General features: G+C 42.1%; 1 protein-coding gene across 4 annotated transcripts in view; it reads right to left on the bottom strand.

The window, feature by feature from the left end:
• Positions 1-23229, bottom strand: part of HELZ (helicase with zinc finger) — a 120790-nt gene extending 97561 nt beyond the window's left edge. For 2 of the 4 annotated variants that reach the window (XM_079965331.1, XM_079965333.1), the window contains exon 1: positions 23147-23229. The gene's annotated coding sequence lies outside the window, so the exon portion shown is untranslated. Of the gene's footprint in view, positions 1-19868; positions 20033-23146 lie in introns of all 4 variants that reach the window. The other 2 variants (XM_079965332.1, XM_079965334.1) reach the window with 2 other exon arrangements.
• Positions 23230-24805: the final 1576 nt, after the last annotated feature.

Here is a 24805-nt window from a genome sequence, read left to right as displayed (position 1 = left end):
GTCAGAATATTTCTGGCAAAAAAATAAAGAAAACGCATGAACACAACTATTTGCAACAAAATGAACTGAAATCAATTCCTGCACGCCTGTTGAATTTCACCTTTGAATGAAGCACCAAAGAATTTGCTTTGTAAAAATGCTTGTAAATGAACCCCCTGCTGAAGAGAAATAAAAACTTTTAGGGGAAGTGTTAGAGGAAATTGTTGGTTTTTGTTACGTAAACATTTAACAATACCTTTTTACAGCCTGTCTGGGTCTCATGCACATCTACAGTTCAAAGGCATTAATGGGAATTTTTATTTTTTACTATTCATTCAAAGCTTGCCAAATTATTATCTCCTTGATCGAACTGCAGTTTAGGAGAGAAGTATGGCTGCTGGTGGGAAAGCACATTTTCCATAGGAATCTTTGGATCATTCAAACTGTGGCCTAGAACAATCCTGACAAAGTTCAAAGCAACACCAGTTTTTCTTTATTAAATTGGAAAATGCTTTGGGAAAACCACAGTGGAAACAATGGGGTCAGTATTCATCTTTTAAAGGGTTTACCTTTTGAATACCCTATGTCATCCCACCAGTAAACCAAATTGGGAAAACCAGACCTACCTCCCACAGGCACGCCATTATATATGAAGTCAGGCACAGGGAAGTTCAAGCCACGGTTAAAAGAATGAAAAATTAGGAGCACATGCTTAAGTATGCGTCCGATTCTTACATGCACACCATCTTAAATTCAAGCCAGGCTGCAAAAGATTTTCCTTCACAGATGCAGCTCTTTGATAGACTGTAGAAGACTTTGTCCACAAACAGCAACCATATATAGCTATCAAATAAGTTTAGAACTAAATTTATTCTCAGGGATCATTATGCTAACTGTTCAGTTGCGAGTCATAGTAAAAATATCTTGGAAATTAAGCTCAGCAACTTTAAAGGGCTCTCCTACTTTTCAATGGGCACTATGTAAAAAAAATAAAATAAAATCATTTTATTTCTGTTACCCTGTGCATAACAAGCTAGAGTCTTTTTGTTTCAGCTGCCCAAAGACAAAACAAAATTCGTATCTCAAGGAAAAGACACAAGGTTTTTTTTACTTATCTTACAGAGTAGTAAAAGGAAAATTACAGAGCTGAACAATGCTGAAGTTTTGTCAGATAGTGTTAAAACACACACAGCAAGAATAGGTTTCCCCATAGCAATGCATTGTGTGAAAAGAAAAAAAGCAAATATAAATGGCCATAATTTCAGTTGTGACATTTGGCATAATGCATTAATATTAACTCTATGAACACATTTCTGGTTCTGGCTTTGAAACGACACATTTAGGATCTGGCTTTAAAACTACCTAGAGCTGATTCACAGACAAGGAACTAGTGACTACTAATGAACTAATGACCACTGCACAGTGGTACCTCGGGTTAAGAACTTAATTCGTTCCGGAGGTCCGTTCTTAACCTGAAACTGTTCTTAACCTGAAGCACCACTTTAGCTAATGCGGCCTCCCGCTGCCGCGCGATTTCTGTCTCATCCTGAAGCAAAGTTCTTAACCCGAGGTACTATTTCTGGGTTAGTGGAGTCTGTAACCTGAAGCATCTGTAGCCTGAAGTGTATGTAACCCAAGGTACCACTGTATAAAGGCTTATGCCAATAGGCCACATTCACACAATATGAAAAAAAAAAAGAGTGGAAGGAAGGGTGTAAGAATTCTATGACTAAGTGTTTATTTGTGTAAGCCCCAGTTCACATCAAATATTTTACATGCAGTGAGTGAAGGTATGAGAGTCCTAAGGCTTAATCCACATGTATAACCTATGTACATAGGACAAGCCTCAGGATCCCATTTATTAAGTACTACCTGACTGTAAAGTTCCTCCCTGCAATTATGAAAATCATTCTAGAATTCCTTCTAGGTAGGAAAAATTGCTCAATGAGAAGGGTAATAATATGCTAGTTGACCTCTATCAACTAATGCTTCCTCTCTGTAGAATATTTGATATACTAGGCAAGTGGCGGTGTTCTTGTAACTTCCTTTTGCAAACTTCAAACCACACGCCAGAACTGAAGAGCAAGACAGAGCCATGGGCAGCTGCACATGCCATAATCAACTTAATGCTGCTGGCACAACTACTTATTGGCTCTTTCCTCCACCCTTTGCCTTGCATCAGCCGGAACTTCTGTTGTTACAAAACAGATAAAGCAAAACCATAAGACTGGATTGCCCACATGCAAATAAAACCCACTAAGCAATGTTAGAAATGCCAAATACCCTATCCTGGAATTATGGCACATGAGATGGTTTCTCATTATTTCTGTACCATATAGAAGAGAATCAGACACTTTGCAACTGCACGCAGTGGTACCTCGGTTTACGAATTTAATTCATTCCAGAAGTCCATTCTTAAACCAAAGTGTTCTTAAACTGAGGCGCACTTTCCCTACTGAGGCCTCCCACTGCCGGTGCCCTTCCACCGTTCGGCTTCCATTTGTCTTCCGGGGCAAAGTTTGCTAACCGGAACACCAACTTCCGGTTTTGCAGAGTTCGTTGTCCAAATCATTTGTTAACAGGACCATTCGTAGACCGAGGTACCACTGTACTAGTGGCAGCAATTTTAATCTGATTCTATATCGTATATTTTCAATTGGATATTTTATTCTGGTACCTTTGTGTTGTTTTCTTTGTGTTGTTTTCTTAGTTAAAAGATTAAAACATAAAAAACTATTTAAAACTGCACATACGTTATCTTCCAATACAGTGGTGCCTCGCAAGACGAAATTAATTCGTTCCGCGAGTTTTTTCGTCTTGCGATTTTTTCGTCTTGCGAAGCACGGACTTTGGAAAAGCTTCAAAAATCACCAAAGTCTTCAAAAACCTCAAAAAAGGCTACCACACTGCGTGCTATGAGTTGCTCCTCGAAGTGAATGCACGGTTTTAAGAAAAAGGAAACAAACTTGCAAGATGTTTTCGTCTTGCAAAGCAAGCCCATAGGGAGATCCATCTTGCGAAGCAACTAAAAAAACGAAAAACTCTTTCGTTTTGCGAGTTGTTCGTCTTACGAGGCATTCGTCTTGCGAGGTACCACTGTACATAGGGTATAGGGTATAGGGTAGATCAAAAATATCAGAGTACCTTTGCACAACTTGCAACCCACCAGGCTGAAAACAGCCTACCCAAAGTATGCATGGCTGCCCGTTCAGGAGACGGGTAAACCTCTGCTGCTGCTAAAAGACAGACAATGCCATAGAGAAAGAAAGAGCAACCCCTCTAATATCCCAAGGAGGAATTATTCACAGAGAAGTTACAAGTAAAAGCCACTTGGTAGTTTAGCAGGGGTCAGCAAACTTTTTCTGCAGGGGGCCAGTCGACTGTCCCTCAGACCTTGTGGGGGGCCTGACTATATGGGGGGAGAGAACAAATTCCTATGGCCCACAAATAACCCAGAGATGCATTTTAAATAAAAGGACACATTCTACTCATGTAAAAACACCAGAGAGGCCCCATAAATAACCCAGAGATGCATTTTAAATAAAAGGACACATTCTACTCATGTAAAAACACACTGATTCCCGGACCGTCCGCGGGCTGGCTTTAGAAGGCGATTGGGCTGGATCCGGCCCCAAGGCCTTAGTTTGCCTACCCATGGTTTAGTGCTTAGAGTAGCTGAAGAGATCCTCAGAACTGGGACTTGCAGGCTTTAGAGTCTTTCAGCAATAACAGGTACCACAAAGTGTAAACAAAAAGTAAATTGGCTGGTGTGTAGGAGAAGACAAGGAAAAATAAAGTTGTTTGTGTCATTCCTCAGTAGTCACAGAGACTCCTGAGAATGGAAGGAGTTGTTGGCTGAAGATAAAGAGACACATATACAGTGCCCCCCCCCAGTCCTTTCCCCCATCTCAGACCACTGGAAACTTGTTGAAGAACTTGGTGGGCTATTGTTGTACAAATTGTAATGCACTGTGCTAGATGCTGTACAATTTTAAATGTATTTTTACAGACACACCACACACCACCTTAATGAAGCTCACAGACCACCAGTGGTCCATGGACCACTGTTTGGGAACTCCTGGGATAGTATAAATATCACCCTCTTCTGGACACACAAAAATCTGTTTTTTAAAAAATAATTTCATGGTTGGATAAATGGCTCAGAAATAAGACAAAAATAAACATGCAAAAAGGAGCATGTGCAGAGTGGAACCAAAGTGAGCATTTATCATTTGGAAAACCGCACACGGTTATGCACCACTGCAACATAGCACAGTAATGGTTGATTTGATGCATTCAAAAACTCCATTTTCAAAGAATATATAACCATTTTAGTACGGCAACATGCTGCTGGGATACATTCACATGAAGAGTTACTTCAGTTTAACATGTTCTCAGCATGATTTGATTCCTCTACTGTAGCCCACAGGGAATGGCTGCATCTGCAACTTTCTGTACCCAACCATCTTCCTGGAAGCCCTCATGAGTTTCCTGACCATAGCTGCAGTCCTATACACACTTGCACATAAGTCCCATTCTCTCACACACACACTCTCTCAGCCTCAGTCCCTGATCTACAATAGTAGCATAATTTTCAGAGTTATGCTGTAATTTATATTCCACTCTTCTGTATCAATATATACTTGGGGCAGTTCCCAAGGATTTGAAAGGCAGTAACAAAACTAATTGTAGCAGCAAAACCAAAAATAATGTAGCTGTTGTAAAAATTACTTAGATGATAAATTGAAGTGTGTGTAGCACTCTAAAGTGCTACAGAAATGATAAATATAAATATAAATGTACCCTGCAATCTAGCTGGTCCTCCTGCTATGGTATGGTGTCAATCGAGATACAACAGCTTTACAATCTTATATTTCCCATTTGTATTATTTTAATATGCTGTTTGGAAGGAAACCTATTTGGTTTTTCTTTTCTCAACAGAAAATGGTGTGATGAACTGCAGAAATATATTGACAGGTCTTTTAAAAATGCATGTTTACCAATATAGTATAAAACACTCATAAGGCTTAATTTTGCATCTGTGCCCTTGATGCCTTTTCTTCTTGCAGCTTCTTATGGGCCCCACAGATTGTTATTGGTTGTGGAAAGGAAAAACACACTGAGTGCTTCTCACTTCTGTGCTGTCTGTGCACTTTTTCCAATCTAAGAGAAATCCTGAAAATATATTGGTGAAGATTGAGTAGCTCTGTCTGAGCCTTAGGAAATATATATTGATCCTTACTGACCTTCTGACCTTTTTCAAAATACTTGATTTAATTCTTTAAGTGAATTGCTGCATTCCACTGTCAGAGCACCATATGGACCACAGAAATATCTTAAATACTTCTTGAGACAAGTGATTATGGTTCTTTTGCATTCACTTTAGAAAACATAATGGCATGCCCATTTTTAATTTAAAAACTTCACTAGAGTATATATGACTGTGGCTGACTGACAACAGCAATAAATCACTACCTAAACTTATCAGTCTTTACAATCAATGTTTTCAGAATGAACTGCATGAACCTATCCCTTAAAATGTATCACAATGGAGGGTTAGGGAGGAAACCATTGATTGAAATAAGAAATATGCCTTCAAAGTTGAGCCCTTGGAAAAGCACAGTGCGCACCCCAAAATCTTGAAAACAATAGCTGAATAATAGTAGAAGTTATGGCTTGTTAGGGAATTAAAAGTTCTAAGAAACTATTTGGCTACTTAAATTACCATCCTTCTCTTCCAAGCACTCCAATAGGTAATAAACATTTGCAAGAAATGCAATGGGATGTATCCAACAGTGTCCTTCACACAGACGGAAGGCTCTTTGGTCCAGTGGAGGCTTCATTCTGTGGAAAGGGGACACAATTTCTGCAGAGTCTGCCTCCCCACAGTGGGCCTTTTCCAATTTATTTCCAGTGGGTCCCCCCTTTCACCTTCCAGAGTTTTGAGGAGTGCAAAAGTCACACACATGGCCACAACTTTTACAACCCCCTTCAGAAAATACAACACGAAAATCAGCTTAAAACTCAATTTCTCCAGTTTTGCCGAAAGTTGACTCTCCCAAAAAATGCAGAAGAGGGAATGCAGTTTCCTTCACCTTCCTGATGTAATATCTATTTCTCCATCACCACCCATAGCAAAAAGTTTTGGGGGTAAGTTTTGGCCCAGAACTGCCATTTATTGCACACCATAGCAGCTTCCCCCACTCCCCGTGAACCAAAAAACAATCAAAATACTTCAATACACATAAAGCACACACACTGTGTGATCCCCAGTGTGAGCAACAGCTGTGGTTCTGGTAGGAACCATTGCTCATGTGCTTCAAGGAAAGAGGATTCAAAGATAAGATGCATGAGAGATGAACTCTGTCAGTAGTCACACAGAGGCAGGGGGAGGTGTTTAAAAGCCCTTTATCCAATCAAGGAGATAAGAAGCTAAACTGCATAAAGGGAGCACCGTGCCAAAGCCTCTGTTGCATCTTACACTGAAAAAAAAAACTTTTGCCTACATTTTGTTTCATGCCAGTCAGTCAATGCCAAGACCAATACTACTGTGATTTTCTTCGTATATATGAAGGTGACTTTTGCCACCATCATGCATTATGTCACAGGGGGGTGAAACGCACTACCAAAACACAACAAAAAGCAAGTTGCCAGTGGCATGTTCTCACACACTTCTGACAATAATCAGAGGTGTCCTGAGCCAGAAGAAATGGTCAGATGCATATAGAGAACTATGTCTAACTTATGTGCATATCTTCAACAGGCTTGAGAAAACTATTAACAGTTCATCAGTCTCCTATGTTATTGGCCACAAAAGATGGCAAAACCTGGCCAACTGTAAAAGTAAATGCAGTCTACTGAGCTTCATACCTGCACTGTGACAGTGACAAAAATCCTTTCACCAAGCTGCACCCCCACTGCTCTGTTGTTAGTGGGTCATATGATGTGGGGGGGGGGGAGCTTAACAAGAATAGAAGCACTTTTAAATACACAATACAGTGGTACGTCGGGTTACACACACTTCGGGTTACATACGCTTCAGATTACGGACTCCGCTAACCCAGAAATATTACCTTGGGTTAAGAACTTTGCTTCAGGATGAGAACAGAAATCATGCTCCGGTGGTGGCGCAGCAGCAGCGGGAGGCCCCATTAGCTAAAGTGGTGCTTCAGGTTAAGAAGAAGAAGAAGAAGAAGAAGAAGAAGAAGAAGAAGAAGAAGAGTAGTAGTAGTAGTAGTTTGGATTTGATATCCCGCTTTATCACTACCCGAAGGAGTCTCAAAGCGGCTAACATTCTCCTTTCCCTTCCTCCCCCACAACAAACACTCTGTGAGGTGAGTGGGGCTGAGAGACTTCAGAGAAGTGTGACTAGCCCAAGGTCACCCAGCAGCTGCATGTGGAGGAGCAGAAACGCGAACCCGGTTCCCCAGATTACAAATCTACCGCTCTTAACCACTACACCAAACTGGCTCTAAGAACAGTTTCAGGTTAAGAACGGATCTCCAGAACAAATTAAGTACGTAACCAGAGGTACCACTGTACTGTTAAATATGTGGTGAAAGCTTTAACTTTTTTGGTATGGCTTTTCTGAGTCTACAGGCATATTATCACTGGCTAGGAAGCACTTACAGGTAGTTTTAAGTCTTGTAAATTTCTTCAAACATCCCAAGAACTACTATTTCTAGTATTATTTATACTAGAATGTGGCTCTCCTGTTATTACACTACAACTCCCATCATTCCTGAATCCTAACCATTGGCCATACTGGCTGGAAATGATGTGAACTGATGTCCAACAAGTTACAGTTCCCCGTCCCAGCCATTAGTTCATGCTACTTTTGCAAAACAGCCATCAGTGATCATTTTCTTACCTACCGCACTTTAATCCACAATCATACAAACACATACAAAGGGTCCAACATTGCAAAATATACTGAAAACATCTGAATGATTCCAACAGGGTTCAGGCTACACAAAACAACAATAAAAACAGACCAGTTTCACAGCACTTGAAGATTTTTTTCATTCTAATGGTTGATATTGCAGCTTGTGAAGGAAAGCAGTACACTACATGCCAATCGTAAAGCAAACTAACAAAAAACCTGTTTTCTTTGCAATTAGTAGGAAATTGGGCATTTGCATGGGTATTACCAATAACATTAATATACCAAGTATATAAAAAAATAAAATAACAGCTTTTAGACATTTCAATTAGTGTCCCAATAGAGTAGTTATCATTTATTTAAAATGCAAAGGCAATTCTCTTCAAGCCCCGTAGCAAGTTACATTTTTACAAGAAAGAAATATTTGACAAGGGACATATGGAAAATGCTTGGACAGTTACTGAATATTATCCTAAACAATCCTCAACAATCTGCTTTTAGCCCTGTGGTTTTCTAAGCTTCCCCCAAATACACAGTCCAAACCAGGAAATTTATCAGCTGCACACTCCATGCATTTGAGACTTGCGTCCCACCCAGAATATTTTGATTTAATCACAGCAGTTAGGAAGGGTAGGGCAGAGAACTTTGAATGAAAATAGTGCCTGAATACATTATACAAAAGTCCCAAATAAAACCTATGCTGCTGATTCTTTAAGCTGAAACTACTCCTGTAAGAACTTCTGGGCAAGGTTCTCAATTTAGTGCTACAAAATGTTAAGGAAACACAGTATTAAGAGTTAACTTCTCCCTCCTACAGTATCACATACTTTTACCTGTCCTATAGTCACATGTGATCTGTGCCATTATTAGTCTAGCAAAGATATTAAGAAGAATAGGTAGACATATTCCTTCTTACTTGGTCACATTAAAACTGCATCTCAAATGACATCCTCTGAGCAAGGATGAAAGTGGAAGTTGAGAATATTGAAAGGAGTTGCTCCTCCAAATGCAAAGCAAAATTAGTCAATGTAAATCTACTTCTTGTGCAAGGGAGTGGGTGGTGCTGTGGTCTAAACCACTGAGCCTCTTGGGCTTGCTGATCAGAAGGTCAGTGGTTCAAATCCATGTGACAGTGGTGAGCTCCCGTTGCTCTGTCCCAGCTCCTGCCAACCTAGCAGTTCGAAAGCACACGTGCAAGTAGATAAAACAGGTACCGCTGCAGCAGGACGGTAAACGGCGTTTCCGTGCACTCTGGCACTCGTCACAGTGTCCCGTACCAGAAGCAGTCTAGTCATGCTGGCCACATGATCCAGAAAGCTGTCTGTGGACAAACACTGGTTCCACTGGCCTGAAAAGCGAGATGAGTGCCGCACCCCATAGTCACCTTTGACTGGACTTAATGGTCCAGGGGCCCTTTACCTTTTAGCTTACTTCTTGTACATAATTTGGAAAGAGATAGGTAAGGCCAATTAGCAACCCTACTCTAGCCTTAGAGCACTTGCTGAATTTTTTTCAAGCATTGTCATACTTTTGCTGGAAACTGGCATGGTGACATAGCAAGCACCCACAAGCTTAGTGTTGTCATAGTTCAAATGTAGCCAATATGCTGCCCTCCAGATGTCACTGACTACGACTACCATCATTTCTGACCATTAGCCATGCTGTCTGGGGCTCATGGGAGGTGAAGTCCAACAACATCTGGGTGGCACAATGGCTACCCCTGCCTACTTATTCAAGTTCTGACTTATTTTGTAATGCAACTCATTGCCCAATGAATAGATCAGTAATTTGGTTTCATAGCTTACTTTTTTCCAACGAAGTTTCTAGTCTCGGTCATTTGAGAGATATTAGGCAAAATATTCTTCCGAATTGCTCAGCAAGAAGAAAGCCTTGCTCCCTCCTGCTATCATCCTCGCCAACTGGTGAACGTTACAGCAACATATCTTGCTTTATATTTACCTCTGTTGAACACACTGATCAATGAAGAAGATATAAGCAGGATTTCAATTGGCCTCCTTATCAATAATAGCAGATTGGCAAGGGTTTTAATTGGATTCAATACAGAGCAGCACAGTGTGAACAGCTTTTCCCTAGATTGATCTTCAGAAAGAGAAAGTCCTTGGTGTAACATAGTGGCACATACAGAAGAGCTATTCCCTTTATTACTGCTTCACATAGTGCAATTGAAAATGAGAGGAATGTTTCGGGAGGCTTGGCTCCTTTAAATATAAATCAGAACAACTGGTATGGGACTATTCCTTTTATAGAACCCAGTTGCAAAGACCCATTTTGCCAAGTCTCCCTAACATGCTATACACCCGCAAATACACTGAATGAGTAGGGAGCTCGTGATCCTACAATTGTTGTTGAAATACAACTCCCCTCAACCCTGCCCATACGTCAAGCTGGTTGGGGCTAGTGGAAACTGCATTCCAACAATATCTGACAACAGGTTCCCCCATCCTTGCTCTAAAGTGAGAATCGGGGCCATAACTACAGTGGAATGATGGCTGCAATCACAGGCACACACAGGTGTCTGTGGGGCACAGCAAGGGCTAAGACAACTCATCCAAGTAAGCCAACAACAGAATTGTGTATGAGTGTGGGGGGGGGGATGCAAAGGGATGGAGGCAAGTAAGTACCGGTATGTTTCAGTCAGCACTGTATCACTTAAATGAATTACATCCACCTGAGGACTCCCAACTATAACAGTCAACTTTGCTGAACATGAACTACTCATAACTGTCAGAGCATAAAACAGATCTACTGGCATCCTGCAATCCTCATTCCTAGCATCACATTAAAATCACTCTAAGAAAATCCTTTAGAAACCAATATGTAGATTTTTGTGCATGCGTAGAACTCTTGGAACCGAACCCCCACATAAGATGTGATCATACCGTCCTAAAAGCCAGCAGCCATGAAACAGAGACAGTTAAGTGGTGAAGTGTATGCAGGATTATAGAAGTATGTTGTTCACAAGGACTAATTTTTATTAGCGTGCTAGCAGCCTGCTAATCCCTTCCCCCACTAAAAGTAGAGTGCAAACAATTAAACACACCCACAAATCGAGCCCACATTAGAAGCATCTCTCATCTTTTATTTATTTTCTACAGTTTCTGGGTTGAAGGCGTAATTAACTTCTAATGTTATAAAAATAATTCAATTTTCATTGCAAGCAAACTTGCAGAAACGTTTTAAGTCAAGCAGCTTGGAAATACTATAAAAATTCAATACTACAGCTTTGGGTTTGTAAATGTTGCATAAAGGAGGGGAACAACACTTTGCTGTTTAGCTTAAATCCCTCATCAAGCATTCCAGATTCAAAGTCTAGAAACATACTTACAAAACATATTTCATAATGAAGACATTTACACGCCCCCCCAAAAAAATTCTTAGAGGATTATTACGCTTGCATTTAAATCCCAAACTTTAGAAAGTTTTGTGGGAGAGAATCCCACTAACTCAAAATGGAATCAAAATCCAGTTTTGAAAAGGAGCACCCAGCACAGTGATTTTGATTCTACCTTCAGAAAACCCTTTCCACATTAGCTTTTCTCCCGAGGAATCCCTATTATTAGAGGATTTTGAGGCATATCATAGTGTGCAGTGTTCATTATGGTACATACCAGGCCTGCTGGTCCGTGCTTCTGTCCTGCGTGAACACGGAATATGCCCCTACAGCTGCATAGTAATGCTGAGTAAGTTGTGTCTCTGGAAGTATTGACCTTCATTACTTTTCCCCTGATAAGCTGCCAAGGGATTTCAGACCTCCCTAGACTACACTTTGAAAACCATTGCCCTATCAGAACGCATACAAAACATGTCTCTATCAACATATTAACACTACTGATTCATATGGGTAGTACTTATGAAATTACCTGTAACTGTAACATATAGATAAGCTGGTTTCTTCTGAGGTTTCTTTTTATATCAGTAGGATGGAGAATATCTATTTATTATGTCAGATTTTATCAACTACCTCTACCAGGCATGTCCAAAGTCCGTTTCGGGGGCCTAATGCAGCCCACCGGTCGGTTTAATCCAGCCCCTGCGGCAGTTTATTTCCTGGGGTAAAATCCTAAAAAAACCTCAACTACTTCAATCCTAAAAAAAAAAAAGGTAAGCAACTTTGGTTGGCTCTTTGGTCGGCCCTCACGGCCCTTCACTTCATCAGATCTGGCCCTCTTTGGGAAAAGTTTGGACACCACTGCGTCTAAACGAACCCCACTGAATCATCAGAACACTTTTCCAGTTACATGTGTTTAAACCTAAACATGGTCAGCTGGATAGTTCTTCAAAATGTTGTAGACTATTAGAGAAAATATGGTTGGAGATTTGAAATAGAGTTTTGCACCAAAGGGACATATCTCCATGATAGCATTACAAGTCTGAATTTTTACAATATAGTATGGGGCAAATATAGCATCCAGCACAGAGCTAGACTTTTACTCCCAAAACAGGCGTTCTCAAACGGTGGCATACTGCTCACAGCTAGTCTAGTTTGCGTATACTTTAACAAATTTACTTCTACATTATGCCCATTCTATATGAAGCCAATTTGAAAAGTTTCCAAGTTGAAACTCTCCTTCTTCTGTATTTAGTGAAGCTGTATTACACACTCCAACTAGCAGTGCTTTGTCTGACAAATTGATCAGTGACACAACACAAGTACAAACCTAGCAACACCTATCTGTTACTTACCAAAGCTTCCTGTTTACTTCCCCCAGCCACCAATACATCAGTGTGCACTAGGAACTGGAAAGGAATTCAGCATATCCCTCTAATATTTTGTTGTAGACCCAGATGCCACCTGAAAATGCACAGCAGTATGTTTCCTCTGAAGCTGGGTAGGAACAGAAGTACAGTGGTACCTTTGGATGTGAACGGGATCCGTTCCGGAGCCCCATTTGCATCCTGAAGCAAACGCAACCCACATCTGCATGTGCGTGGGTCGCGATTCGCCGCTTGAGCATCTGCGCATGCACGAGCGGTGAAACCTGGAAGTAACGTGCTCCGTTACTTCCGGGTCTCCACGGAGCACAACCCGAAAACGCTCAACCTGAAGCATATTTAACCTGAGGTATGACTGTATAACTGTCCACTGTCTCTGAAATCTTCATAACCCTTGTATTGCTGAACTAACAGTTCAATGGAAAAGTAATTTTCCAATGAACAAACATTTCTATATTCAGTTAATATAGCAGCTAATAAGTACAAAACAAATATACTCATCTTCTGCAGCAACCAGTTTTCTTTTAATATAGGGGTTCTCAAAGGGTGTGACACACCACATTGGTGTGGCTGAAGAGGATGGCAAGTGTGGCAGGAAGATTCAAGGACAATCAAAGAAAGATTTTAACATTTCAGTGTTGTGTAGTATAGTAATATGGATAGACATATTTTCAAAATGAGAGAAAGAGCAAGCAATACAGAGGACAATTCTAGCTGTGATTCAGAATCACCACTCAAACAGGGAGCTGAAGAAGACTCGTTTAATTGGACACCAGTAGCAGGCCAAAGCAAATCTCCAAAAAAGAAAGTTTGTCAACAATATGTGGATAGCTATCTTGTTTGTATCCTTTGCTCCCACACAGGCTACACATGTCCTGCTCAGAGTAGGCTAAATGAAATTAATGAACGTGACTAAGTTAGAACCATTAATTTCAACAGGTGTGCTCTAAGTAAAACTTAGTTGAATACCACCCATATACGTAACTAGAAATCTGGAGCATGTTCCTCCAAATTAGAGAATATGAAATTTGCTTAATACTTCTGGCAATTTGAACATATACAAGCATGCAGATCAACTATCCTGCTTCCCTTATCCTTTCACTGTTTACCCACTAAATCTCTTGAAAGTATGGTCCCTTTATAAACAGGCAAGATCACGAGACATAGTCCCCAGGCATTGCAAACCCAAAGAATTACACAACATTCAGCTAATTCAGTCTGTTCTGAATACCAGATGTATTTCTGGAGACTGTATCATGAAAAAAATCACAGTAGGACTTGCAAAGCTAACTTAGATCACTTTAAAAGACAGACCTATTTTACGACTCAGCAAAGGACTTCAGTTTTAACACAGCAACGTCTATTCCTTTTACAGGTAGCGAGACTGACAGATTAACAACCTACCCCCTGCGTGTAACCGTTAATGCTCCCTTGATCTCAAACTTACTCTGACTTTACAATTCTAAATACATTGATTTATATCCAGAGATTCCCATGAATGGAGTTCTGCTTATAGATCTCCCACTGGCAGAAGCAAGCTAAACTATGGGATTCGCTCCCACATGAGGCTGGGATGGCCACCAACTTGAACGGCTTTAAAAAAAGGACTGGAAAAATTCATGGAGGATAAGAATATCAATGCCTTCTATCCTGGGTGTCTATGTTCTGCCTTCCACAGTTACAGACAGTGTAGTTCTCAAGACTAGTTGCTGCAATGAGGAGTGCTTTTGTGTTCGGGTCTTGCTTGCATGCTTCTCATAGGTATCTAGTTGGAGACTATGAGAACAGGATCCTGGACTAAATGGACCATTGGCCCGACCCGGCAAACTCTTCTTATATTCTTATGTTACATTCTCTAGGAAAAAATAAAGATTCCATAGCAGAAAGTCAATAAATCGTTGCATGAGCAGACTTTTGCTCATGCAATAGGACTTTACTTTCTTCTCCTCCCCACTACAGCCCCAAATCTGGTCTTAAGAGTTCCCTAATCCTCTGAAGCAGACAGGGATGTAGCATGGGGGGGGGGAAGCAGCCAGGGCAATTGCCCAGGCGAATTTTGGGTTGGGTGCATGCTGCTCACACCGCCCTCCAAGTCAGCCCTGTGTGGCTTTGTGAGGCTGGGAAAAAGCACACAGGGAGGGGAGCATGAGAAGGGCCTCAGCCTTGCAAAGGTGAGGCTGGGATCAAAGGGCGCCTAACTGTTGTGCCCTTCTCACACGCCTTCCCCGAGCGGCTTTGCAAGGAGTGCTTCCATGGCGGGGCACAGAGGGTGAACGGAGCCCGCTGCACTAGGCAAGCCCTCACCACCAAAGCGGCAGTCTGGAGCAGCAGGCTTTGTTCGCCCTCTGAGCCCCGCCATGGAAACCCTCCTTGCAAAGCCGTTTGGGGAGGGCGCATGAGAAGGGTACATAGCTGTTGTGGCGAGTGTTCCAACAGCAAGGGCTGGCCATGTGCAGCTGGCTCTTTCACCCTCCACGCCCTGCCCCAGGCTCCATGGGAACATGCTCTGAGCAGATTCTGATGGCATGCACAGGAGCTGCAGGGAAGAGGAAATCCACCTGTATGCACTGAAGTCCATTCTGCTTGTTTGTGGACACCTTTGCATACGACCCACTGATTCACTAAAGCTTCTCCTGCATGGTTTGTTTTTACACGCTGTTCTCTTTTGTTTGTTTGTTTGTTTTAAAGTGCTTTGATTATTTTTAAGTAAAAAAGTTTATGATTTTGGATTCCAAGAAACTTGAGTAGAAGAGAGCTTGCAAAATAAATTTTCAGCTCCCTGCGCTCCTTGAATAAATTATCCAGATGGTCAGTAGCCCCCTTTGAATAGCATGGGATGCAGTGCAATGGCTGCTGGGAAAAGACAAAAGTGCTCAGTGGCATCTTCCACAAAGTTCCTTCCACTTGTAGTTCTGAGTATCCATGCCTATATAAATGTAGTAATAATAATAATACTCAGTTGTGTGAATCTTCATCTCAGCAACCTTCTACAAGTCCAACTTCCCGATGAGGGCAACAGACAAGGTGAATTTCTAATGAATTAGCAGAAATGCAGGCAAGCTTCTTTATTTAAATGCCCCACTGCTGACTTCAAATACTGTAAGTACACACATACTGAAACATGCTAATATATCTGAAACATGCTGATATGTCTCTGTGTGTAGGCATGATGAAAGGATATGCATATTTCTGTGGCACTCACTTTCTCACACACACGTAAACAGAGAGAGCATGTGTCATCTTCATTTATCTGTCAACTTTGAGCAATTGTACAGAGTGTGCACAATGTGCCTTCTTCCCCCCCTCAAAATATGAACTAGTCACTACCAGTAGTTACCTGACATCTGCTTGGCATGGGCTACATAAAGGTAAAGATACAGGGACCCCTGACCGTTAGGTCCAGTCACAGACGACTCTGGGGTTGTGGCGCTCATCTCGCTTTATTGGCCGAGGGAGCCAGCGTACAGCTTCCAGGTCATGTGGCCCGCATGACTAAGCCACTTCTGGCGAACCAGAGCAGCGCACGGAAACACCATTTACCTTCCTGCTGGAGTGGTACCTATTTGTCTACTTGCACTTTGACATGCATTGGAACTTGCTTTTTTGTGAAAAGGTTTAAGACAGCAGTAACAATTGGAATTACCAATGGATGAAACAAGGCCTTGTTTTGTGTCTATCACCAGCAAGATACACTGTGAAAGGTGAGTGAGCAATGTGTCATGAAGGGGGGGAAATAGGGCAGAGGGAGGAAAAGCTATGAACACCATGTGTTTTGTGTATGGAATCCCTGAAGTGGCTGTAATGGCTCAAATGAAGCCAGAACCACAATGAAAATGCAGGGTGCTTTCATTATCACATTTCCAGAATAGCAAAGAAGTGTCAGAGTATATTAGGATGTGACTTTATCGCCATCCACTTTGAGATGCTGAACCTGTTTAATTCCTAGATAGATATGAATAGTATAAATAGTTTGGAATACAAATATAACTGAGCTCAATGCGAAGCCCAATGTAAAGCAGTAGCAGGTCTATTTTAACTCTGTTTGATATGCTGCAATTTTTTTAAAAAATGATCAGATGCATGAACCAGTAACTTTTTAAAAATTTAAAACTAAAGATTAATGCCCAAAATACTTCTACCCTTTCTGAGATAACATTGCAAGCTATTTAAAGCATTTTTTAAAAAAAATCTAGACAAGACTTGGCCAGTCAAGTTCACCACACGTTGGGAGGAATTAAACATCGCACTAAGGTGATCCTTTTCTAAATGCAAGCGTTTCTGCTTGCTCAATGGAACAACCTCTATCTCCTTTCTCAGCATGCTGTTCTAGGAGTTCTCCTGACCCTCCAGACTAAATTTGGGGAAGGCACAGGGGCACGCAAGGTGAGGAGTGATGGGAAATCCTGTTGCCCTAACAGGAGTTCTTGCACTGGCTTCTGCTAGTGCACCAGGTTAGCGGAATCTGGGCTATCAGCCATATTCAAACATTACACAAAGTCATGGTTTAGCACAATGTGAATGAGCAGGAGCACCTATGTGGATGAGCAATAAAGTCTATATTTTTTATTTAAAAAAATAGGCCAAACCATGCTCAGGAATCAAATGTAGATCCTAAGTAAATTGTGAATACCAGTTTACTTTATTGCTCAAAGAGCTTTCTAAGAGTACAACACTGATTTTGACTAGCTGTGCATTTTCTCCTTCCTTTCCTAGCCGCTGAAAGAGAAAATGCAATGGAGGTGCAACTATACACCTACCTTTTCTGGAAGATGGGGACTGTGTTTCCACTACCATGTGGTGGAGGGTGTAACTACCATGAAGCATGCAGCCATGGCAGTAAAGTATAGGCACTATACCTAGCATAGGCAGAAGACTGCTACATCACACCACATAAGATTTTTTTCATCCCTCCGTCCAGCCAAAAAAGGCTTCCGTGTAGGCTTATAAATCACTGCAAACAAGACAATATGAATAGGATCCATACAGAGATGGCTCTAGATACTGAGCCATCTAACCCTAAACGACTTTGGACCAAAATACCTAGCAGAATACCACCCCTAGTCAATCTTTATGACCTCCTGAGAAGTCCCTGTTAGTTATTCCCTGACCAGCAGAATAGGTAAAGGTAAAGGACCCCTGGACATTTACGGTAAGTCCAGTCAAAAGTGACTATGGGTATGGTGCTCATCTCCAGGCCAAGGGAGCCGGCGTTTGTCCACAGTCAGCTTTCCAAGTCATGTGACAAACATGACTAAAATGCTTCTGGTATAACGGAATACCATGACGGAAACCAGAGCACACAGAAACGCCGTTTACCTTCCCATCGCAGAGGTACCTATTTATCTACTTGCACTGGCATGCTTTCAAACTGCTAGTTTGGCAGAAGCTGGGACAGAGGAACGGGAGCTCACCCCGTCGTACGGATTCGAACTGCCGACCTTCTGGTCAGCAAGTCCAAGAGGCTCAGTGGTTTAGATCACAGCGCCACCTGTGTCACATAGTGACAAGGTGGAAGACTACCTTCTTGGTTATGTAGCACCCATTCTCTGGAATGCCCTCCATCACTGTAATATATGATGCAGAGGCAATAATAACCTTCAAACACCTCTTAAACATTTCCATGTTTACACAAGCTTTCATGGACTCTGACTTGTATTTTAATTCTCTGTTCTATGTACTGCTCAGTTTTATCCGTGGTATATAGTTTTGGGTTTTTTCTTTCCAGCTTGTAGGTAGGTTTATTGAATACAGTGGAACCTTGGTTCTCGAATGGCTTAGCTGACAAACAAATCGGCTCCTGAACGCCGAAAACCCAGAAGTGTTCCAGTTTTCGAACATTTTTCGGAAGCCACTGCGCCTTGGTTTTTGAACATTGTGGGAGTCGAACGGATTATGCTCGAGAACCAAGATTTCACTGTACTATTGTACAGTAGTACCTCGGGTTACATAAGCTTCAGGTTAAACACACTTCAGGTTACAGACTCCGCTAACCCAGAAATAGTACCTTGGATTAAGAACTTTGCTTCAGGATGAGAACAGAAATCGTGCTCTGGTGGCACGGCGGCAGCAGGAGGCCCCATTAGCTAAAGTGGTGCTTCAAGTTAAGAACAGTTTCAGGTTAAGAACAGACCTCTGGAACGAATTAAGTACTTAACCCAAGGTACCACTGTATTTTTACTGTGCTTATATAAAGTAGTTAAATATTTTTATTACATTAAGTGGTTTAAAAATTGCATGAATGAAATAGAGCAAGTGTGATTCACAAGATTATTAACAGAAGATCCAAATAAAGCCTCTGCAACACGTACTATTTGCCACTGAGCATCACACCAACTAGCCTATGATTGTGGTATACAAATAGTCAATGTGAATGTGTAGCGAAGGTTAAACATAAACTCTAAATGGGAGCACCTGTACAATATTTTGTGTTGTGTTTATAAAAGTGAAGATAACACTTCCCTGTCTTGCAGGGTGAGCAACATCTGCGAGGGGTAGGCCCCAAACCAATGGGTTCAAATGACAAAGAAAATTTATTTGTACTAAGCGTTAAAACTTCCTGATGCTGCTAGCTGTTTGACAACAGAACAGACTGCCTCAGAAGATGATGGCTTCTTCATCATTAGATGGACATCCAGCCTCTGTTTAAAAACCCTTATCAGGGATAGGTTTCCTGCATCAGCAGCGCGTTGGACTAGTTGAACTTTGAGGCCCCTTCCAACTCTGACTTTGTAATACTTAGTTCAAAAATTAATTCCACCCATTATGCTATACATTAAGTTGTAGAATACGGTAGATGTGTGTGTAAATAAAAAGAGTTGTCTTGAACTATATTCAAAAAATGAGACAAGCCTCAAATTGGTGCTTGGTAGAAAAATTGTATTGCAGCAGAGTCAAACCACCGTCTGCCCAAAGGTGATCAGAAATCTTCATCAGGGTAACGAGATAAGATATTATCTTCCTACAAAGATTATTTCCTTACAGTGCAACCCTGTATCTGTTTATTCAGAAGTACAATTGTGTTCAATGAGGCTTACAGCACAATGCTATGAATACCTACTCAGATTCAAGTGCCACTGATTTCAATGAAGTAAGTAAGTTTTGTATTATAGCGTTACTCCCTGTTTAGTATATTGCAGCCTTAGGTACCTTACTCTCAAGGGATTCTTCCATCAGGAAAAAATGTATCTGGTTATTCTCCCCATGGAAGTTTACAAACTGAAATACTTGAGAAAATTTATAGGTTTTACTCTGCCAAATTAAAAAAGGATCCTACCAAACACCAGTTTGAGGCCTGCATCTCTTCTTTTGAGTTCTTTTCCTTTTCATTCATTCTTTCTTGAGCTGCATTCAGGCATCTACTCTGTTGCTACAAAGCAGCCAAAGGGAGATCTGCCTGATGGTCCTCTATCTATGGCACAGATGGGGTACTTTCTTACACTGGAAAAAAGATAATAAAATATTAATAATATTTAGCATTTACGAAGCACTCTTCACAGACATTATCTCAATGAATTCACAAGGGAGATCAGCACCACTATACCCATAACACAGATGGGTATAGTGCTGGGTGGAGCTAATGGGATTGGTGAAGGCTGACCTAGCAAATGCATGGATGATTGTGGGGGCTGTCACCAGAATTTTATGTATGTTATCCATCATCATCATCATCACCATAAATTATTATTTATACCCCGCCCATCTGGCTGGGTTTCCCCAGCCACTCTGGGCAGCCGCTTCCAACAGAACACTAAATTATCAACTGCAAGCCACTTTGAGGGCCAGTGAGTGGTGGGAAAGTAGCATATAAATGTTGTTACAGCAGCCATCAACTTCCTCACTCGTTCACCACTATGCATTTGGTGCACTGTGAATATTTTCTATAAGCCTAAACCAGATCCACATGAAAGTTCGCTGCAAATAAGGCATTGCTTACATAACCAGCTCTGCTAAGATTAAAGTCCTTCAGCCCATAGATTTCATTATACTTAAGTTAGCCGTAGTACAATAATTCTCAAAAGTGGGAGGATTACAAGGAAGATCAGCAACAGAGGGTATCAGCAACAACCATGAAGGCATTATGGCATAACAGCAGAATCAACTACGGGTGGGACCATCACGTGACTCCAAAGACATCAAAGGAATTCCATTAGTAGGCTCCTTAGCTTTAAGTCTGGGAACTGTTGAAACTGTTGTTTGCTGACATAGGTTTTCTAAAAAGAACTAATTACCTATCTAAGCAAATACAATATAAAAAGTTACAATTTTTTTTTCAGTCTTTGCTATATTCTAGCTCTAAAAGTGCTTAACTTTAAAAAAAAAATCATTTAACCACTAGAAATTATGTTTACCATTTACAATACAAGATTCTGGACCCTGGGAGAGAGAAAATATTGCTTGTATGTATCTTACAATAAATGCCAGCTGCTACACAACCACGTCTCAAAATTTGTAAACTGCTTTGAGGTTTGTTTCTTAATAGTCATGCAGCGAATAAATTTTATGAAATAAATAAGCTGCGCTTTTACTAAATGAATAATCATAGAATAAAATTTACACAAAATAACTGCTATGGTTTTGGGCTTCTCCTCAAATTAAAAGGTTTATTTCTACAAACTACATGGACATTCAAATTCTATACCTTTCTACTCAGATCAGTGAATTCACTTACTTCCTTGAAAGTGTGTGCTGAATTGCACCCTTAATAAAGTGAAGAGCTTCATTCACAGCATTTGTGATCACAGCATATTTGACCCTGCAAATAATGTCACTCTAATATTCAGTCAAAGTTACTTTTAATACTGTACTGAAATGGTAATTCTTACTTTTTAGGCTGTTTCTCAGGTGTGGCTTCAGCCAAGTTACTCAGAAAGCCTTTTTTTCCAGTTTACACTACACTCACAAGCATATTCCCTCCTTGCTTAAACTATTTCACCAACATATCCTTAATTTCAGTCACACATAAGTGTGAAGTTGTTTTGAGTTCCAAGCCTGAACAGCATTGTTATTTCTGGTGGCTAAACTATGTAGTAAATCCTGGCAGGCCTTGAGCCCAAAATATAGCTTCCACTGGAAAGAAAATTCCTTTCTATAAGCTATCCCTACTCAGGAAGTTACAATCAAGGTTGTAGTTTTTTAACATTGTATTTCACAAAGCTTAGTTCTTTGGGGCTACATCCTATGTTCATCATACTCAGAGAAGACTCTTTAAAATAACTGACTTAATTTACTTTAAACTCCCTTGATTTCAATGGGCCTATTCCAAGTACAACGAATACTGGCCATCAACTTTTGTGCAAGCAAGTCTAGTTGCAAAGGGGAGGGCTGTTGCAAAAAAAAAAAAAAAAGTACCCTGCCTTAGTTTAAGGTGTATCAAAATGCTAAAAATTAATAGTATTTGAACCACCACAGAAAAGCAAGCCTCTGTGACATAGAACTTTTTTCCATTTGAAAATCTCACTTGCTTCCATCGACATTTTCACTTAGGAAAGGGTGCAAGGTCACAACTTTCCCTTACACCCCACGCCACTGATCTAAGCACGGCCTGCGCTGGCTTGCCACGCCATTACTTTTCCAGGCACCAACCTTTTCCCTGCTTACAAAAGAACCGATTTCCCTGCCATCCCAATCTCCGATTTCACCAATGCCCGTCCCAACCATCTCCGAAACAGCAACCCCTTCAACCTCTCGTGCGTTTCGTTTCTTTTCTTTCTTTATTTTAATCTAGTATTTATTTCCAACTTCGATCATGGAGGGGCGGAGAGGGGGGGGGGTGTCGATAGGAGGGGAAGCCTCCCGTTCAAATCCTGGAGTCCTTGTCCTCCCTGCTCAGCTCCACAAAGACCCGGGCTGGATCCAGACCCCCCACCCCGCACTTTGGAGCGCCGTCCATTTAAACAGGGAAAAGGGGCGGAGGACGACGTCGCTCCGCAGCGCCACCTGGCGCCGCGAGGTTATTATATCGCGCATATAAATCGCTTTTTTCTTGGCCCGTCTAGTTGAGCCCTTGGGTCCCCGCGAACCTGAAGAGTTGCGTGTGGGGTTATTTTGTGTTTTAATTTTTTTTTTAAACTCCCCCCGCCCTTTAAATAAAAGCTTCCACGTTCGCCGGCCTGAAATGCCCCGCTTTTAACTGTTTGGAAAAGAAAAATATCCGCCAAAACACGCGCCCGCCCGCCCGCCAACACGCACCCCACCCATCGGTGTGTGGCTCTGGTTTCCTCAGCTCGAAGGTCCCGCTTCCCCCGGAGCGGCCGGGGCTCGAACCCGCGGCCCGCCTCGCCCCTCCCTCCCCCCCCCGCCCTGAGGCAACCGGGACCCCCGAGGGGGAAAGAGCCCCGGAGCTGCTGGGCTCCCGCAGGCCCCTCCGCGCCCCCAGGGCCCTCTCTCTCCCGCCGGCCCCGCTCGGCCTCCGGCCTCCTCGCTCCAGCCCCCCACCCGACCCCGGAGGACCCCGCCCCGAGCCCCGGGGCCACGCCGAGCCCCTCGGTCGGCCCACGCCCCCCTCCTGGCCCTTCGCCCTCCCCGAGAGGGAACGGGGAAGTCCCGGCTTACCTGTCATTGCTTTTCTACGCCATCTTGGATCCACTTGTCAACGTCCTCGCGGGGCATTGTGGGGAAGGAGGGAGGGAGGGAGGGAGGGGGGAAGAGGAGAGGGAGGGAAGGAAGGAAGGAAAGGAAAAAATAGGGAGGGGGAGCTCTCTTCTTTCCTCAGCCCCGTCCTTCCCACTCCCCTCTCTCTCACACACACGCCTCACGGCGGAGAAAAGTTAAGCAAGAAGGGGGAAGGTCGTGCTTCTGCAGAATTGCTTGCTCCGCCATAAGGGGAGGGGGGTGAGGAAGGAGAGAGAGGCATTTGAAGGAGGGGGCAGGCAAGGTGGTTGGTATTATTATCATTATCATTGTTATCATTATTATTATTATCATCATCATCATCATCAGTGCTTTCCCCCCTAAAAATATGTTTTGGGGAACTTTCATTTTGACTCAAGGAAATCACCATTTTATAGTTCAAATTGGGGAAAATAAATACAGTGGTACCTCAGGTTACATACGATTCAGGTTACAGACTCCGCTAACCCAGAAATAGCGCTTCAGGTTAAGAACTTTGCTTCAGGATGAGAACAGAAATCGTGCTCCAGCGGCAGCAGAAGGCCCCATTAGCTAAAGTGGTGCTTCAGGTTAAGAACAGACCTCCGGAATGAATTAAGTACTTAACCCGAGGTACCACTGTACAGGAAATGGGCAAAAGTACAAAGATTCACAAAACATTTAGGGGTAGGCGTACCCCTGCGTCCCCCCAGAAAAAAATACTGACAATCCTTTTTTAATTATTATTATTACTATCATTATCATTATTCTCTTGGTTATATTACTATTATCATTTTTAAATATTTATTATTATCATTATATCTTCTTATTATTATTATTATCATCATCGTCATTTTAAAAATTTTATTATTACTATCATGATCATTATTTTATTTATTATTCTTATCATTATTACTATTGTTGTTACTAGTGCCATTTTTCTAGAAAAAGAGTTGCAGGAACTCACCACAAACACCTCCCTCGTTCTCTTAGAATGGCCATGGTGCCCACCGGAGAGGATTGCTGGAACGGAGTGCCAGAGAGTTCTGGCTGAAATAAAAAGCCCTGATTATCATGATCATAATTTCTATACTGCTTTATACTTTAAAGAAAAAAAATCTCAAAACGGTTTACATGGTATGGTGCAAAGAAAAGTGAAACAAGCAGGAGGAGGGTTGTGCTCGTGCGGGGGTAAAGGCAGTGGCGTAGCGTGGGGGGTGCAGGGGGGGCCGGCCGCACTGGCCGCAACATCTGGGGTTAGGGCAAATCCACGGGTTAGGGGGCGCAAATCCACGGGTTAGGGGGCGCAAATTACTTGCCTTGCCCCGGGTGCTGACAACCCACGCCACGCCACTGGGTAAAGGTAAAGGTAAAAAAGGTAAAGGACCCCTGGGCAGTTAAGTCCACCCAAAGGTGACTATGGGGTGCAGTGCTCATCTTGTTTTCAGGCTGAGGGAGCCGGCATTTGTCCACAGACAGCTTTCTAGGTCAGGTGACCAGCGTGACTAAACCGCTTCTGGCGCAACGGGACCCTGTGACGGAAGCCAGAGCTCATGGAACTGCTGCTTAACTTCCCACTGTTTATCTACTTGTGCTGGTGTGCTTTCAAACTGCTAGGTTGGC

This window comes from Podarcis cretensis, assembly GCF_951804945.1.
Source record: "Podarcis cretensis genome assembly, chromosome: 2".
Classification (NCBI taxonomy): domain Eukaryota; kingdom Metazoa; phylum Chordata; class Lepidosauria; order Squamata; family Lacertidae; genus Podarcis; species Podarcis cretensis.
The sequence above is the reverse complement of the archived record's forward strand: the minus strand, read 5'-3'. Positions and strand labels throughout refer to the sequence as shown.